At 36.4% G+C, this 19,757-nt stretch overlaps 1 protein-coding gene across 2 annotated transcripts in view; it reads right to left on the reverse strand.

Moving 5' to 3' along the window:
- The window catches only part of LOC126830666 (dentin sialophosphoprotein), a 104,261-nt gene extending 86,233 nt beyond the window's left edge, over positions 1-18,028 (reverse strand). Inside the window, exon 1 of one of the 2 annotated variants that reach the window (XM_050561084.2) lies at positions 17,853-18,028. The gene's annotated coding sequence lies outside the window, so the exon portion shown is untranslated. The remainder of the gene's footprint in view (positions 1-17,852) is intronic. The other variant, XM_050561085.2, reaches the window with a different exon arrangement.
- Positions 18,029-19,757: the final 1,729 nt, after the last annotated feature.

A 19,757-nucleotide genomic window follows, 5' to 3' on the forward strand; every position in this document is an offset into this window, starting at 1 on the left:
GTCTATTTTTCAAAATTTTCTTGGGGGAGGTCCCCCATAACCTCCGTAAGGATTTCCTACTTTGGCGCTCGTGAGTGGGCTTCGTCGAGGTTCGGTCGTTTGACACTTTATCTCAACGACCGGTGACTGAAATACTGCCAGGCTGCATTTCCGGCAGCCTGTTGAAGCTCGTGCCTTTGCCCACTTAACCTTGGACTTTGCTCCCAGCTTTGCCCCTCCATCCACCGGCGGCTGGCGCCGCCACTGCCTGCAGCGTAGTAATTTTTCTACAATATACTGTCTTTTACATTGCTTTTGCATTTAATCGGTATCCAGATACAGTTTGATGGGCTTAAAAATAGAACACCACAGAGAATTGACAGCCAGTTAAGAAAGAAAATATAAACGGGTGCTATCGGTCAATTTGGCTGATATTTTCGACTGTATGAAAATCAGTTAAGCTGTATAGAAAAATTCCATCTAAGCAAATCTCCAATTTACAAGATTCGTTTGAAGATGATAAAAAAATTATACCTAGACTTTTTTTTCTCATAAACTTGTCATTCATTGTATGCGACCCAGATTCGCTTCAGTTGTCGCCTGTCATTCATAGCCAGCTTACCACTTCATAAATCATCGACGAAAAATAAATTATAGTTTGTGTATCAATCCTCAAAGCCGACAACTTATTTAATGTTCGGTAATAGAAAAGATCTTTGAAGCGAATCGAATCGCATTGGATTTGTAAATGGCGAGTTTGGCCACTCGAGATGGTAATCGAGCGATTCTCCTTACCCCAAACAAATTGTTAGTTTGATAATTTCAGATGGACAAAACGTTGGGTAGTAATTATTGTAAAGGTAGGTGCTGACAATCCGTCACACATGATGAAACAACTACAAGATGAAAGATTTGTAAGTAAAGTCATTTAAAATCGATTAAACCACAGTTCATATTAGTATAACTTATCGTACCTGGTGACCCACCATATATACCGTGTACCTTGAGCGATTTATCTAGGCCATGATAGTTGGGGGTTTTTTTTGCAAGATCTGGTAATTCTTTCTGAAGGATCCGGGGATATTTTCTGAAAGACCCGGTGATGCTTTCTGGAAGATTTGGTAATTCCTCCTGGAAGACCCGTTAATACCTTCCAATACGCAAATTGTTTTGTTTCACCCCGTCATTGGTGCAGGGCGGGCGCGGGGGTGCAGCATTCCAATATGAATGAATGAATGAAATTGTGTTTAACGTCCTACTTTTCTACACCCAGCGAGCACCACGCTGTGAGGGAAATTTTTCCCGGACATCAAATGAATTTAAACTGTCAAGGGTTATATTACGTGGACGGCAACTTGTAGAGGGTACATCGGTTTTATGCACCCATCAGTTTGAGTATACTCTGCCCTTGCCAGCCCCTCCGTTCCGCATCACTGGTTAGGGGAAACCACCCAGGAAATCCCGGATCGAACTCGGGGCCACAACGGCTCCCCCGTGCGGATTCATTTACGATGTATTCATTATCCCGGTTGTTGTAGAAAAGTAGCACCTTATACTCCATTCATTTCGATATTCTACATTTTTATTTTAAGAGCTTATATTTTTCTTTAGATTTCCGAGAACGGCTGGGTAATCGAGAGACACGCCACACAGTACAATAAAGCTCGGTTCATACTACATCCGTATCCGTATCTGTAAATACGTGCATGAATACGTACTGGTATACTTTAGTCTTTTTTGGAGAAAGGGTTGAAATAGAATCCGGCACGTATTGCGCACAAAAACAACTGAGTCCGTTAAGCCGGATTGATTGCTCCCAGAGCGTATTTTTTGTAAAGTGCGTCCGGCATTTCGGCTAGTGAGCCGAGCTTTAGCCAATCAGCGAGTACTTTCCCCTTATTACATCATCTCCCCAAATAGAAACTCAATCCTTCCAACTTGCGAATTTCATCTGTAATCAGGTCCAAGATGTAGTCAAACTGTTGTTCTGTCATTCGGAAATATTGTCTGAATTTGTCCGGATGAAAATACAATTCTTGCACCAAGTGGTGTTATTCTCCATATTTCTTCCTTCTTTGTAACAGTTCAAAGACCCCTACTCTCTTTTTTCTCTTTCGTCTTTGGGTCCACAAATACAAAAGAAAGACTTCCTCTGTGTCACTGTCAGACTCCATGATTGCAAATGACAATATGTTATCTCTGACAGACAATTCAGCCTTGACAGCCGGACGTTTTCGCGTTTTCTATGTGAACGGCAAAACGCGGATACGGATGCGGGTACGGATACGGATGCGGATACGTTTATGGATACGGATATAGTATGAACCGAGCTTAATAATGTACCATACTCCTAATCATGGTTTGCAAATGCATACATCATCATAACAGGTCTTATATTGTCTACATAGCGCGAGCTTTATTTTTCTAAAAAATTTGGTTGTTTGTTTTTCATTAGGTTTTTTTACCATTTCTAGACTGGTTACATATACTCTCATTCGTTCAAGGCATCCACCATTTATTGAGTATAGTGGGGCGTTTGACTGAATACAATGTAAATTAATCAAACAGCGGGATATAAAAAAAAGGTTAAGTGTCATCATTTTTAGATTTCTACCCCATTTCCGGGGATTGGGTGATCGAATGGTTAACGCGTGCGAGTTGCATCATAGGGTCTGTCATTAAGTCAAGTGGCGTGTTTTCGATTACCCGCTTGTACATGACAAGAAGTAGGGTCACCGGTCCAACTTCGTGGGTTTTCCTCGGGTCCTCCGGTTTCATTCCACTGCTAAAGACCCATACGCACAAGCGAATTAAAGAAATAAAATTGAACTATATGTTAGTCCCAAAATGACCTAGTTTGTGTCGAGTGACCCTTAAACCTCATTTTTGTACATAAAATTTGACATCATGTCTCTTAACGAGTAAGTGGAGTTTTCTCCCTTGAATTACCAGTCTGAAAACATCTAAAAGCATGGAGAAAGGCTAAACTAATGGCGATTTGACGAACCTATATCTAATCCGAATTCAGTACATGAAATATGTACTATTCCCCGAGATTCTAACGCATTACTTTATTTCCCGCTAAAAAAATAATCCCGTAAATACACCCGAGACGTCGCTTTTTACCAATTATATTCTCTAAAATATACCCGAGACGATCCCTTTAACTGTTACATTTAGCCATGCCATATTTTGCTAAAAGTCTTAAAATTGACATCTATAGGCCCGCCCTTTTAAACACCTTATGAATAAGGCGGATATGTAACATTGTTTTAAATAAACAATATCAAGGTAGGGTGAATACTGTGACATATTCACTCAATATCTCACACTTGGGTTACAGTTTTACTTAGGCCTATACTCGAAATTGGTGTTGGCTCGACGAAACAATATCAATAGCAACACAAAAATACGTCAGCACAGTTGAAAAACAGGGAAATAATTTGACACGAATCGTATCTCTTAAAAAGGTTCTGATTAACAATGCAATGAAACGTATTTAATGAATGCAAAATATTTATTAGCGACGTTTCTTGATTTTTGGGTTTAAAACCATGCATTGTAGCATATCTGCTTCAATTCCACTACACCAAATTCTAGACACATTCCAAAAATCGGAAATAAAACAAGTCGTTTGTGGATGCATTTTGTTGTCTGTAGCCTTAAGTAAATAAATATTTCAATTTTCATCTTGAGAAGTATACACAGAAATTTCATCAATTTCAATTCTTTTTTTCGTTAAATAAACACAAATATCAATTTTCGATTAGCCAACATTCACGTCTCGTAAGATGACGTTATAACAGGAAGTGGGAGAGAAAGTGGGAATGTGCGAGATTTGGATCAATGGAGTAAGAACAAGGTGTTGGTTGGTGGTTAATTTTTGTTGTAAACAATCAGTAGTTCGTTGTTGTTTGTTTTAGCCAACAGCATGTCAGATTCAAGCCAGGAAAATATTTCTCCAATCGTTGTTAGAAATACACAAGGAATATTTGTCACCCTACTAATACCAGTGTTAAGTTTGTTTTGTAAATTGTGTAATCTTTTCGTTATCTGCTCAGTATTATGATAAACGCTCTTTATGCCTACAGAGAAAGAAAATATTCTGTATGTTTGTGTTGGACCCAGTTCATAAGGCCACTTTGAGATTAAGAAAATGGATTAAAATCTATAAATCCTACTCTAACCCGCTTCCAATGTCTATGCTCTCTACGTTTGAAGTCATATCAGACCGCGGTCTTGGAGGATCCATACCTTTAATTCTTTCACTTTGGCTTCAACGATAATTGTATTTCATCCAATGATTTAAATTTTATACGCACAGAGAGCCCAACATCACAATTTTAACTTGGGAGATAATAAAAGACATAATATTCAACCGATTTCATTGAAGATAAAACACGTGGGTCTGTAAAGCTTTAGTTTAAAATAGTTTAGCATCGCTCCGCTACGCAACGCTGTTTGAGCAAACAAAATTATCTCAACCTCATATTCCCATCATCCTGGCTACGGCTAGTGGAAATGTCGTTGTGTACATAACAAATTACCTGACATTAGATAAATATTTTTTTAAGTCAACAGTCCGATCAATAAGGTCTTTAAAAAATAAACTAACATGGGTGTAAGATGTGGTTTTAAGAACAAAAAATAACTTTGTAAAAAAAAACTAATCTAGTGAAAGGCAAAATCACAGGCCGTAATATTTACAAGAACGAAGACTTTTTGTCCCTCGATGTACATAGGAAAATGCATGACTCGTACTTTTATGCCGTACTTTCGCATTATTTAGAAAAACTGCAGCTGTAGTTTCGTATTAGATAGATTATTAATAATAAACAAATTATCCAGTAAAAGGGAAAATCACAGACGGTAATAGATATGTACCCTACAAGCCGTTGTACTTTAATGAACATGAAATAGGAAAATGTATGATTGGTTAGTAAATATGCAAAATAGCAATAGTTACGTATTATATAGAATAATACTAATAAAAACACTTGTATGAACACTTTAATCTTAATTCAGTGGAATCTTAAAGATACATTTAGTTAAGATTTAGATAAAGAGCTAACCATTCTTACTACAATAGTTTGAAAATAGATAATGCAAAAAGAAAATATTGAAAATTTCATTTTAATTACTTTATTCTGACCCAAGTTATCACTGTTTGTAGTTTTGACAAGATGTGTACATTGTGATAACCAGAGCATTGGTATATTCAAGACTTAGCATCGGTTTCCAAATTTTGAATTAAATTTTTAAATGGCGAACCGTTCTAATCTAGTTAAAATCTCGAGTATCCGATGTCATCGAGAGTTGATTATGGTCTTGTTTTGTTAATAAATGCCTAATTAATAGTTTATATAACATTTCAGGCCTAAATAAAGACCTGTAATAGGCAGATTTGGCTCTTGCATAATGCATGTTTAATATCGTTTCATTTTCAAAGCATGTAGCCTTGTAAAATAGAATCTTTTTAAATTACATTGAGATATTAAAAACTAGTCTCGTGGTGGCCTCTGGTCGCTTCACAGTTTCGTTGTTGGTTTTTTTTTTCGTTGTTGGTTTTTTTTTGTTTTTGTTTTTTGTTTTTGTTTTTTTTTTAAATTTTTAAAATTAAAACTGGAGACTTTGTGGAAACTGTGAACACAAAGATCAAATGAATTGTGTCTATTTTCGGGTTCCACTATTCAACAGACTGTTTGGCCAATCCTGATTAATCTGACTATATCGACGCGCAAAGCCGCAAAGTAAAGTTATTTTGTTGTAAGGAATGCCGACTGTTGACTGGGTACCAAAGACAATATAAACATTCATTTACACGTAAACAAGAAAGAGATTCGACCTTCGATTTTATGAACGGAATATCTACTCGGTTTACCAGTAGTTGTAAAGAGGGTGGGGACGTAATGTGGTAAATTCTTTAAAGTTAAATGTTAAAAGGAGAAAACCGTTTTTTTTTTTCTAATAGGCAGTGCAGACTTATTTAAATTACCCTAATCAGCACAGTTGACCCAAGTTAAACCCCATTTCATTTTTTTTCGATCGATATGGATATGGGGATATTCAAAAGATTACGTATTAAAGAAGAATGACAATTTTATTCTTTGTTCGAGCTGGTGTGAATGGTTGATAAATTCTGTACTGTTTTGATTGTTATCGTTTCTTGCAAAGAAAGAGGTAGGCCGATAGCGCTATATTAAAAATGTTATTTAAAAAAAATCGAGAAAAGATTAAGTCCGTAGACACCTCTGTTTTATAAAATTTCATTAAACTGAAAACTCACTGAACGAACTAGGCGGGTCTTTTTGTATAAGGTACATTATCTAAAGTTTGAGTTCTTAGTATTTTCAGCATGGTTCTTCATTTCTAGATGACACCAGTTTTAGCTATTTTTAAAGAAATATGATGGTTTATGACTTGATAGATAGTTCTTGAATTTGAAAATAACATTACTGATGGTCTAAAGTAAATTAAGTAAATTAAGGTTTAAAAGTTTCAAATATAAGAAGCTGTATGGTTAATTCTAGCAAAAAGAAATACAGTTTATCTATAGATTAACACTACAATTGTTTAAATAGGATCATTGAAAGTATCCGCCATTTTTATTTTCAAACTGGTTCTAAAATCAAAATGTAGTCTAAACATCATACAGAAATATATAAAATAGATTTTGTTCTACAAATATTCAGATTTTTGTGGGAAAAGATTTGATTGTATGTTGTATGTGTTAGAAGTCCTTGTAATTTTTTTTAATTTAAAAAAATTCCAGAGACCTAACTACTTATAATTTTCATCTTTTTACGTGTTAAATGTTGGTAACTATGTTTTGGTGAAAGGTTGCAAATATTGAATTATGCGATAGATTTTAATAAACAAATACAAAATAAACAATAACTGTGATGAAAAAAAAAATCGATAAAATTATGTGTTTTTGCTGAAAAAAAACAAAAAACACTTTAATATTGATTGTAAGATAAAGACAGATTACAAGATTCATCGTCTTGATCTGATCACATGTAAATGTTTGTTAATACATGGGAAAAAAATGTCCACATTTTAGGATTTTTTTCTACAGAGAACAACGTCGATGTTGACAAAATTAAAAATATTAAAAATAATATATGGAAAATAAAGAGAATACGGGAGCAAATATTGTGGTTTATGAAAACTGCGATATACAATACGATGATCAGGCCAATTTTCTCTCAAATCAAACAATTGGTGGTCGACTAGCCAACGGTTAAAGTAGATGATTGTTGAGACAAGATTAGGATAATCCATACACACAGTTGTTGGTTACTAAATATAACACAAACTTTATTCTACGGTCAACAACATTACAACAAATTGTTCAGGTAGTTATGATACATTCTTAATAAACATCCATTGAAAGACTAAAAATAAACCACGGCGATTGTTTACAAGATTCTGTGCGTTTCCCGAGAATGGAATAGGGTTTAAAGTTTTGTCATTACAATATTTCGGGCATGTTGATCAATTTCATTTCTAATTACGTGTAAAATGCGAGTGTGGAATTTTGTTGTCCTGACAGCTACGTTTCCGTCTATTCGTCTCCGAATTCCAACTGCTAACGAACGGTCTGCTGAATTTTTAATAAATAAAAATAAGTTCTCTTTCCAATCTATAATCAATGTTTATAATCAAGCAAGGCTGTACAGGAGACCCTACTCTTTAACATGTACAAGCTTGGTATCGAAACCACACCACATTATTCAATGTTAGACCTTATGATCTAAAGCACACACCTGTGGCGAGCATGGATAATATATTTCTGGAAACATGATCAATAACATTAGTGTGTTAAGGGATAGTTTCTTGAGTCTGTGTCTTCAGCCTTTTGCACTCTTGCTGTAGTTTGAATTATGGATCATGGTCACAAAAGAATATGTACTGGAAGATTCTAGAATAATATTATCGATGGTCCTACAGATTATATGTTGGCACGAGGCCTATATAACCGGAAAATTTGTTCTGTCTCCAAACGTGTTCGATGTCCTTCTTTAAAATGGCTCCTCCTAAAACTGAGAGATCATTACAGCTTAACAGATTCATAGAATGTCTGTCGATAATTCGAAACTCCTTATAATAATAAAATACATGACGTACTATACAAATATATAACTATTGTGGTAACAATACAATTTTCTTTCTTTAAAATGTGGCGGAGCTGTGGTGGTTTAGTGAGTAAAGCCCTGTCTCACTAATCAAGATGTCTGGGATTGCTCCCGGTGTTGGTCGAGAAAGTTTTCTGGGATTGTCCTCTGTGGTTTCCCTTTGTCAGTGGTGCAGAACAGAAGGTATGGCAAGGATAGCGTCAAATCGTCCGTATGGGACGAACCACCTATTTTCCCGTGTACAAGTTGGTGTCCGCGTAAAAAAAACACAGACAGTTGCAATTCGAAATAAGAGTAAACCGGGCAAACTTTCCCTTATATCTTCATTAGTAAAGTCGGTGCAGAACAGTAGGACGTTAAAACCCATTTCATTTTATTTGAAATTTGTCTCGGTGAGTATAGAGCTGGCTTACCAAACAGAGGCTCCTAGTTCAATTCTTCCAATTAGTCGCTTGGTTAACAACGATCGTGTCTTCAACAGACTGTCTATAGCCCCAATGTTATTTTTTCTTCTAAAATAATCCGAGATTCAATCTTCGTTTCCGTGGTTGCCAGTTTCGGGATAATAAATACTTTTAACTTGGATTATCTTTCATATAATAAAAACGAATAGGATTATTTTAAAAACTTGGATTACCTTTACAAAAAGCAACAACAAAAAACATGTCTTTAAAAGAAAACATAAATATTTTCGATTAACTTCAATAAGTGTTCAGAGTCAACACAAAGATGAAGGCAAAACAGGATTATTATTAATATTTTGTTGATGTTTACAACATAACGGTTCCTATTTCAAACAAACATATCGTTTACATAGGTATAAAATACACACACTGCTGTCTTCTAAATGATGGAAAATAAATAGCAGAAAATAAACATAATATGAATGAGATCCAAACTATTAGTTTTCTCAGCCATTGTTAGCATTATGACCTCCTAGGAAGTTAGGTAGTGGTTTTCTGAGCATACCAATGATAAGATAACTTGAGGATGGATCCCATAATCTTAGATTCGTTGGTAACCATACCACGCATGTTTATAACTGTCAATGATGAAAATCTATTCCCTGGATTTCATTTTATTATTTAACATAATGATATGTATTGGTGTTGAATTTTTTGTAGGTTTCAAAACAACAGGTATCACTACCTGGATTTCTTCTGTATATCTCACGGATAAATCGAATTGCTCTTGGTTAGGGAACCAATGTTTCGGTCCAGGTGTTGCATTTATTAGCCAACTGTCCATCTTCATTTCCAGACGCGGGGCCTGGCAAGGGAAACGGTCTGGACTTTCGAGTGGTACTAAACCTGAGGTCCGGTATATACTATTGAAAACATGTTAAATATTCCCAGATAGTGGGAAATTGAAATAAGAGTAGGTCGTACAACAACTGTCAAGGTAATGAAATGGGGTTTAACGTTCCTCTTGTCTGCTCCGACTGGGCTAATGAAGACGGGCATGCGCCATACAGTGTGCTATAAGGGAAATTTTCTCCGGCAAGCGGCATTATGGCCTACTCTTATATCGAATTCCAACTGCCAAGGGATCTTTAACATGTACGCCCATGTATACACGGGACATCGTCGGAAAATCCCGATGCACGTTGTCGGCCAATGCAGGGATCGAACAAGTGTCAAGGCAAAAGTGTCCCAAAAACACACTGTACTAGGGGGATTGGTTATGAAAAGTAAGGCGTTAAATCTCATTTCATTTTGTTGAATTAGTTAAATGGAGTTTGCATTCTGAGCACATTTATTTTTATAAATGGTTCCATACATTTAGTAATGGTCTTCGTATTCTTATTCTTCTGGCGACGCCCTTCAACATATGCCTAAGACTCCACCATGAAACTTGCTATGTTCCTTGAAGAAAGCGCATCGTTTGACGGTCTTAAAATTTTGATATAAGGTCAAAATTCCAAGATGGAGTCGATGGCGTCGCCGAACGGTGATTGTCGATTCATATTTCAGATTCATATCAAACATTGAAGTGTTAGATATTACACACGTAGCTTCTACATTAACTAAATCTTATAGAGTAAAATATTGTTTTCTGATCACAAACAAAAACGTATCAACAAGCCTCGTTCTGCACATTTCCTAAAACAAATAAAACAAATATAATCCCTTATCATTTTATAATATTCTAAAATTTCAGTTGTGTATAACGACATAGAAAATATTAAGGAGCCAACAATAACATCATGGGAAAAGTTAACAACACCTGCAGTAGAATGTTAATAGTTATGCCCTGCTCTGTTATCGGATAATGTATTATATATCCACAACTGATAATCTAAACTAGCATACAAACTCAACACTCGAAATGATAAATGAGAAAAACATTCACCCAAGAAAAGAAATTCTGCAGATGGGACGAAATCTGAGGTCCCGTGAATACAATTGACAGCATTTTAGAGATCAACTGATAAACTTTTCCCGGGAGTACACTGCGTGGCGTAGATTCGTCGTCATTAGTCCGGTTTGTGCAGAATAGTAGAACGTTAAACCGCATTTCATTTCATTTCATTTCTCATGTCCAACACCAATAGGGGGATCACGTAGCTAAGTGGGTAAGACGCTGGCTCGCTAGCCTGGAGGTCGGGTGTTCGATCCCTGCATTGGCTGAGAAAGTTAATCCAGATTTTCCGGCGTGGTTCCCCCTTGTCAGTGATGCGGGACGGAGGGCCTGACAAGGACAGCTGTCTAGTCATTCGGATGAGACGAAAAACCGAGGTCCCGTGTATACATTGGAATGCACGTAAAAGATTAAGAATAGGCGATAGTGCCGCTGCCCGGGCAAAATTTCCCTCATAGCACACTGTATGGCGTATGCCCGTCTTCATTAGCCCAGTTTAGGAGCAGAACAGTAGGACGTTAAACCCCATTTCATTTCATTTCCAACACCAATACGTTTTAAAAAAAAACCCCACGGAATTCAAAAGGACAGAAGTACAAAAAACAATCAAATTCGCAAACCCAAGTAACATATGGCAAATACTATATACAAGAGACAATTAGTCAAGCAGTTTCACAGTTTGAATCTTCCAACCCAAACCAAACAAAAGATGAGAAATTCCTAGTTATCTTTCAAATAAGAAGTGTTTTAAATCGAGTTTTTAAATCCAGTTCTCTTGGAGATGAACATGTTCAAGTTTTTATGGGGGCTAGGTTTCTCTAATTATTCTCTGGTATTAAAGAGAATTATTATTAAAAACGTACCTCTGATTAAAATGCAACAACTTTCTTCCATAGAACGTAGCATGGTGGTGTTAATTTTTTATGCGAAATATGTAATACTTTAACTAATTATTGGTTAAAATTTTCTATAGAGTCAATCCCATATAAAAAAAAACAGTGATATTTTGGTAAAATCCTTACCATTGTCAAAATATCCATCAAATTCCATCATCTGTTTATGACATGTGTTTGGTAGACCAATTAAGGTACTGTTTTCCCCCTGTTCTTGGGAGAATGAGGATGTTTATTCCATATTTGGGACAGAAATTAACGCCAATGTGAGTCTATTACGTGCAGAAATAAGGGGGTTATAAAAGAGGGTGTTGAGCGAAATTGATCAGAGCTCATCGAGATATCCCGAACAGCTATCATCCGTGCTTTATTGAGAACGAGGGACCGTCGAAGCCAATCAGTTTAACACTAAAGTTATAGAAACCAACTAACCTGTAGTTTTACTTACGACCACAAAGGAAACACAACAACGAAGTCCGATATTACTACAGATGAAGAAGTTTAATTTTACCTTCTGATCTTCGAATTCCAACTGCCTAGGGATAGTGTACGACCTTTCCGATACACAACCTATTTTATGTATTTACGTGCTAACGATATTTAATATTGTATGTTTGTACTGATAACCATATTTATGATAGACGGCATATTTCACATGCATGGCCTAAAATTCTAGCTGTTGTTTGTATTGTTCAATATTTAATAAAATAAAATAAAAACATGAAAATATGACAATAATAAAAACAAGTAAGCAGAACTAAAGAAAGAAATTTGGTGATTTAATGTAAAGAATGTGTTAACCATACAATATGAAATGTGGTTTAACGTCCTACTGTTCTGCTCCGACTGGCATAATGAAGACGGGTATTATACGCCGTGCAGTGTGCTATGAGGGAAATTTTGCCCGGACAACGGGGCTACGACCCTCTTATATCGAATTCCAACTGTTAAGTGATCTTTTACGTACACGCCGATTTGTACACGGGGCATCAATTTTCCGTCCCATCCGAACAACTAAGCAGCTGTCATTGTCGGGCCTTCCGTCCTGCCAATATGAGGGAATATGATACTGGAGTATATTGATCGTCAGGACAAGATAACGACAATAGATTTATACAGAAACTTAAAATACGCGGGGTCGCGGATTTCCCCTAATAAAATGTTCCTCGCCTAGTCACCCTCCTCACGTATCGGGAGCCACGATGGCTCTCTCCCGGTGTTAGCCGAGAAAGTTCATCGGATTTTCCGGCGTGGTCAATAGTGCAGGACGGAAGGTCTGACAACGACAGCTGTCTAGTCCTTCGGATGGGACGTAAAACCGGGAGTCTGTGTGAACATTGGCGTGCACTTAAAATATCCCTTGGTAGTTGGAACTCGATATAAGAGTAGGCCATAGCGCCGCTGTCCGGGCAAGAGTTCCCTCATGACACACTGTATGGTGTATGTCCGACTTCATTAGCCTAGTTGGAGCAGAACAGAGGACGTTAAACCCCTTTTCATTTCATTTCATTTCATTTCCTGACGTGACGTATCTGGTTCACATGTACTTCCAGAATACAGAACAAATCCATGACCTTCTTGTGTGCACGGTGAGATTAAATGAGGAGGAAGGATTTTATTTTCATAGATTTACTATTTTTTTTCATTTTTGTTTGTGATAAGAGCTATTTTCAGATGCGTGTGAACCATCTGTTTTGGCTTTGGAAAAGGCGGTTATTTCTACCAAGTTTAGAACACGAGAAGCACACACTAGTGATTGATTCTAAAACTGTCACAGGACTAAAAGTACAGCTGTGTGTCGATTTCAAGTTAAAGTTCCTGTTGACTGACTTGTGGGAAGCCTGTTGAAACAGACCAATTGAATACCGTCACGAAATGTTCCCAATCTCTGTGATTTAAAGGTTTTTAAGCTGTGACTTTATCTAAGCGTCCTATTGTTTATCATTGGAACACATATTAAGACTAAACTACAATCTTTGATCGTTACATCTATGTTCATTATTTAGCTTTCTAAAGATTGTACAGAGTCAATACTAGCTAAATCAAAAATACATCCCCACAGGACAATATATTATTCTGCATAGGATTGCGGACAAGGTGAAGCTGTTGTAACCACAATGTTTTCAGACACTGAATTAGAAGTGGTATCATATCTTCTAGAATAAGTAAAATTACCAGCATCGTGCACAACTCCCGTCATATAATTAACCTTTCCCCGACGTCAATCTATAGTGAACCTATTTTATCCGACAATCTAAAGATATAAAATTTATATCATATGAAGTTGGTGTTTTCTAATCAAAATAATATCACGTTTCTTTAGTTGAAACATTCCGTCAGATGAATATGAAAAGAAATGAAATGGGGCTTAACGGCCTACTGTTCTGCTCCGACTGGACTAATAAAGACGGACATACGCTACACAGTGTGCTATGAAGGGAATTTTGATGGACAGCGGTGCTACGGCTTACTCTTATAACGAATTCAAACTATCAGGTCGTCTTTTACATGTACGTCAATGTGTACACGGGACCACGGTTTTTCGTCTAATCGTCTAATCCAAACGACTAGACAGCTGTCCGTGTCACAACACCCGTCCTGCACCACTGGCAAGGGGAAACCACGCCGGAAAATTCCGAGGAACACTGAGAATGAACCCAAAACCTCCACGTTAATGAGCTAGCGTCTTACTCACTGAGTCAGCCCGACTCCCAGAGATGAATATGCCTGTAAATAAAACTGTAGTTATCAATGAACTTAGAAATATTTTCACAAACCTGGTGGCACTTTGGTTGTCGGTTAAAGATGCCGAGTCAAGTCGTTGTCAAGAGGGTGTTGTAATCTTGCTGTGCGGATGGACAAATTAGATTTATATCTTCATTCTCAATTCCACTCCGTAGGGAGGAGGATACCTGCTAGACGTTTGTTGTCAGATAAATATCGACAGTCACGGTGTTGTCAAGGCGGCGTGGTAATCTTTGCTCTGGGGATAGCTACAATTTATTCATATCCCCAGTCGGGGATAAGGGTGGGGTCGCCTGCCCATCCACGCGGGTTTCTCTAGGGCCCTAGTTCCCCGCAAAACTTCCAAAGTTGTTCTTCTGGCTTAACCAATATCTCTCCTCTACTGCTAAATTTTAAATTACATGTACGATAAAAGAAATTGATGTGATTTGCTCAAGAATTTCGCAACAAGACTTCGATATTGGCTGTATAAAACTAATATAAAAAAATCCCCTCGGGTTTGTTCTCGAAGAAAACAAACCTGTTAAACACTTGACTCCCATTCATGATCAGAATTTTTGTTTTATCGACCTTTCAGTAAAATACAAAAATATTTCTTTGTACGAATTCGGTGAGGTATTTTCTAAACAAAGTAGACTTATTTGTTATTTGTCCTTCCTTTATTTCTGTAAAATTCTTGAGAGAAAAAAAAGAGACTTTCCTAACTTTATGTTGAAGTTGATGTCAGGTTTGGATTTTATGGCGTTTCGTTGAGTGGTAATTTTTGTTAACGTGGTATTGAAGACTACATGGATATCCTTATCCACCCTTGAATTAAAAATAAAATATGCAATTCTTTTACATCACATTGTTGCACCTGTTAGAAATCGCCCTGAATGAAACTAGAATAAAGCTTAAAACAACAGATTCGTTTTAAAAAAATTTAATCTGAGAGGCTTTACGTAAATTGTGTTTTACAGGACTAATCCTGAGATTTGGCACGATTTGTTCCTTGATGTATTATATAACAACTATCTAACTGTTCTCCTTTAGTTCTTGTTAAATCGTTCTGATATTTCTAATAGCGTTATATTACAAAATGTCATATTATTTTTAAGATATTATAACACCTTATTGTTGAAGAAATACTGATTTTGTAATTCCAATAAAATGCAAAATTTAAATTCATATTTTTTTTATACTATTTAGCTGAACGGTTGTGGAATCATTGGTCAAATGTGCACCTTCCACACTTTTTGTCTGACAAAGATCTGTAAGTGGTTTTGTCTGACAAAGATCAGTAGGTGGTTTTTGTCTGACAATGATCTGTAGGTGGTTATATCTGACAATGATCTGAAGATGGTTTTGTCTTTTGGGAGTTTTGTCCAACCATAATCTGTAGGAAGATTCTCTGATCATAATCGTTAGGTATTTTTGTCTCATCATGATTTTCAGGTATTTATTTTGTCCGGTTAACATCAGATTATATGAAAGCTAGTTAATATAAATGTTTATATTTGTAAATAATTTGCATTATTTGATCAACTGTAAGGTTAAAATCGTCAAATTCTTTTGCATATAGTATCTTGATCAAACTTGATGTAAATTGTATCATCATTGTTAAACAGAGATCGTAGTTGAACTGTACTAAAAAATATAGATCAAACAGTACATGAACACGGAGTGGTTATGGTAAATATTTAATATTCACCTTCCAGTATTTACATACATGTATATAGATCAATGTCTAAATAAACCAGTAATTATATATATCATGTCTTAATTGATCAGGAAAACTTAAGCAAGATCTCGAATTCGATGTCGTTATTAATAGGTTTTTAAATCTACAATAATTATGAAAATATTTGCGTATTTCGAAATATATCACGAGTTGAAAACTTTTTACAATATTTGACATCCTCTTTCTCGGCCAAGGAGATGGAAAGTGTCCATGAAGATCGTGTATGCCCGTTAAAGCCCTCTAATCCATTTGCCGATACACAATATTGTAGACATATATATACATAATACATGTCTGGTTGTCGGGGAAAGCGATTAATATAACATAATATTAAAACCGATATATACACGGCAATGCAGTATACAAAGTTTACCAATTTTCGAAACATCGGATATCACTTTCTAGTGTGATATTTGTATCATGCGGCTCATGCTGTGGACAAATTTTGTGGTGAAATAAATTCTTTTTGGGAAGACATTTATTAGAGGGGTACTAAAATATTATAAACTCCATTTGAACTGTTATAAATATAAAACGATTCGAATATAATTCGACCATCTATTCGACCCACGCAACTTATTATCTGAATATACTATTTCTACCTACTCTAATAATAACCCCACAATAAATTAAATAACTGATTAAATATAGATCGTTGACCACGGTTTCTGTCCTTACTGTTCAGTGTCACACGATTCGCTTACGTTGCATGGCAACATTATCGCTTACTCGTTTTCATTTAGAGCAACGATGACTCTGAGGTCCCAGGTTCGATCCCGGTGTTGGCTGAGATAGTTTTTCTGGATTTTCCAGCTCGATTCCCCTTGCCAGTGGTGCAGAGCAGAGGGTCGGTCAAGGAATAGCACCCCGTGACAGCTTGAATTCAAATAAAAGTAGATCGTAGCACCGGTGTCAAGGCAAAATTTCCACCAGAGCATACTGCATCATGCATGCCCGTCTTCATCAAATAGGTTGGTGCCGATAAACCCCTTTCATTCCATTTTATTTCTTTTACATGATAGTTCGCCACGTGACTTTGTGCTTTATTCCAGGAGCTGTCTTCCACCCAGTAGTTTCGGTTTCTAGTACCTAGGTGTAAACCATTGCCCTAGCTATAAAAAAGTATGGGTGTCATGCACAAGCCATTGTATACTCATCCTTTCTGAAATGCCCGATAACACTTCTCAAAGCTTTTCGTTGTTCTTTTTAACCATTTCGCTTGTGATATTCAAGAATGAATGAAATGAAATTGGATAGTAATGTGTTCGTCTATTCTTCGTCGAATTCCACCTGTCAAGCGGGTTATTTACGTGCACTCAAAATGGTAAACATTATTAATGCATTGTATAGCTAATCATTCACCAAATAATTTACTTGTCAGCACCGCAGGCGCTACCAATGAGAACCGGGCTTAAAAACTCTCGAGGTTCTTCTCGACCCACCACGGGATTCAAACCCTTCCATTCTTGACGAAAGACCGTGCCCATGTCGTTTGTCTACCGCGGCAACACAGATCAGATTGAACATTTTTATCTTGAAAAATTCCGAGGGGATTCGAACCTGGACCATTTTAGTCGAAACTCTACGTCCCTTACCGTTCGACTACACCAGGACACTCCACATTTCCCATCCTGGAACATAACAGCTGAAAACGGTCCTCGCACTTGACCAATGATTAGACTGAATATTGTTATTAAATTAAAGAGAACCTTAATTAATTAAGGATTATAAAAGTTTAATGATAATTAAGTTAGGTTCCCTTTAATGTAATTAGAAGGGTATCTCTGGTTGGTCAGCATTAACCAATTATTGTTGTGTACATGTATATATTATCTTGTTATATTTTCATATTTTATAATTGCTTGACAATGACTAGAGAAGCTTATTCGAACAGTCGATCAGTAATAAGAAGTAATTGTATTCCACAGAACTGTGACCTGTATATTCCAGTTCAATTACTAAATCCCATTGAAACAATGAATATTGTTAATTATTAATTAAGATAAAATCACCTACCATTCACAAGGGATGTAAATAAAATGTATCCAATAATTGTCACGTTGTCTTTTTTTCCACTGTACAATAATTAACTCATTAATTTAGTTTATTCCATAGTTCCTTCTCCTTAATGTCTCCTCTTCATCATTTACAGTCTTGACAATGATAACATCGATACGAGAATCTCCGTGGTTAGATCACGTGATTTGAATTAAAGCCAGGTGCCAAATAAGGGCATTGTATGATGTCAATATTGACTGGTGAGTTTGAACCAGCTACCTGTCGTTAACACGTTTGTTAAATCTATACAAGGTATTTCAACTAAAACACCTCTATTCTCACGTACAGTCAAGTTACGTGTGTTAAGGCAAACTTGTTACACTTTAATCTCAGGTGATAAACGCTGTAAAGCTAAAGTTAACTCTGCGACGATTCCACTAAATCTTACAAGGTTTCGTGAAAGTTAGGATTTGATCAGAACAGGGTTACGTGTGGTAATTGTCTGTGATAAAACCTTTAAAAACAACATTCAATTGAAAATTATCAACCTTGTAGATCTTCCTGGCCTCATATCATGATCCTGGAATGTTAGTTACTTTGCAAACTCCCAGTCACAAATTCCAACACTAATTTTTGACATCGACAGATTTTATACCTGACCTGGTATATCAAGAAGTCGACAGAGAGAACTGTAAGGTATGGGTAGAAGATGTGACCGTTTTATATTTACAATATTTGATGATTATTGTCAGAGTTGTGCCCCTTGTGACTAGGTTGGACACAAGTTTTACGCGGAATCTGATGAAACGTGCAGGGATGTTATGTTACACAATTAAGATATACTGTATTTTTAATATTTACGTTTGTCGGAGATATTTACAGCGTTATTGCCCGTATAGGGTAACAGACTGTAGACAAATAGTAGCTTTTTTAACCTTATTTAGTTGAATTTGCTGGAATGCTAGAGCAAGTTTGTTTTGTTTGAGACATACACTGGGTGGGATGATTTACATCACAAGAATGGTAAGAATTGATTTGAAACACCAAATTGTGAGCGCCGCATTGTCTCGGCTGAGGGTCAATTGAATTTTAGCTACATGAATTTATCCCAAATAGAGGTGGTGCCCTAGTGGTGTTCAGGAAAAAGTGCGCAGTTTTTGTTTAATCTAAAATAGGACAACTTAGACTTGGAGCGATAGTTTGGACGTGGATTTTAAAAATCGAAACTAACGGAAAGCTCGCTGGATTAAGGCAGGACACTATGTAAGAATTTTACATTGATAACAGAAATTTGCCATTTAGTATAATATTAGTATATGATGTCCCAAATCAGATTTGATAATGTTGATTGGTTGCCATGGAAATGGTGGCCATATTGGAGAAATCAAAATCTTCACCAAATTTATTGAAACAAACCATTTGTGATTTGGAATAACATATATAGACATTAAAACGTGCAATAAGATATAAATTTTACTATTTGACTGTTAATAAAACAAGCGGTTGCCATGCAAGATACGCCCACATTTTGCAAGAGATGGACAGAGAACAAGCTCAAAAAAAGAAGTGATTTTTTCGTACAATCAAGGGCCATAATTCAGGAAGTTACAATCCGATATGCATGAATATTGAAAGGAACCAAGATCTTTGGGCTATAAACATGTATTTCAAGTTACATCAAAATCGGATCGAAATTGTGTCCACTCTCTAGAGGGTCCAAAACCTTGATATACATTATATTTACAATATTTGCGTACGAGGGGCAGCCATTTTGTCCGGCAGTTTTGGTCCGATTTGTACGAAATTCGGACTCAACCATCATAAGGGTTTGACAGGGATATATTCAAACGTTTTTTTAAAATCGGATAAAAATTGTGACATCTAGAGGGATCACATCCTAAAAACGCGACTTTTCGTACAATC

This window comes from Patella vulgata, chromosome 8, assembly GCF_932274485.2.
Source record: "Patella vulgata chromosome 8, xgPatVulg1.2, whole genome shotgun sequence".
Taxonomy (NCBI): domain Eukaryota; kingdom Metazoa; phylum Mollusca; class Gastropoda; family Patellidae; genus Patella; species Patella vulgata.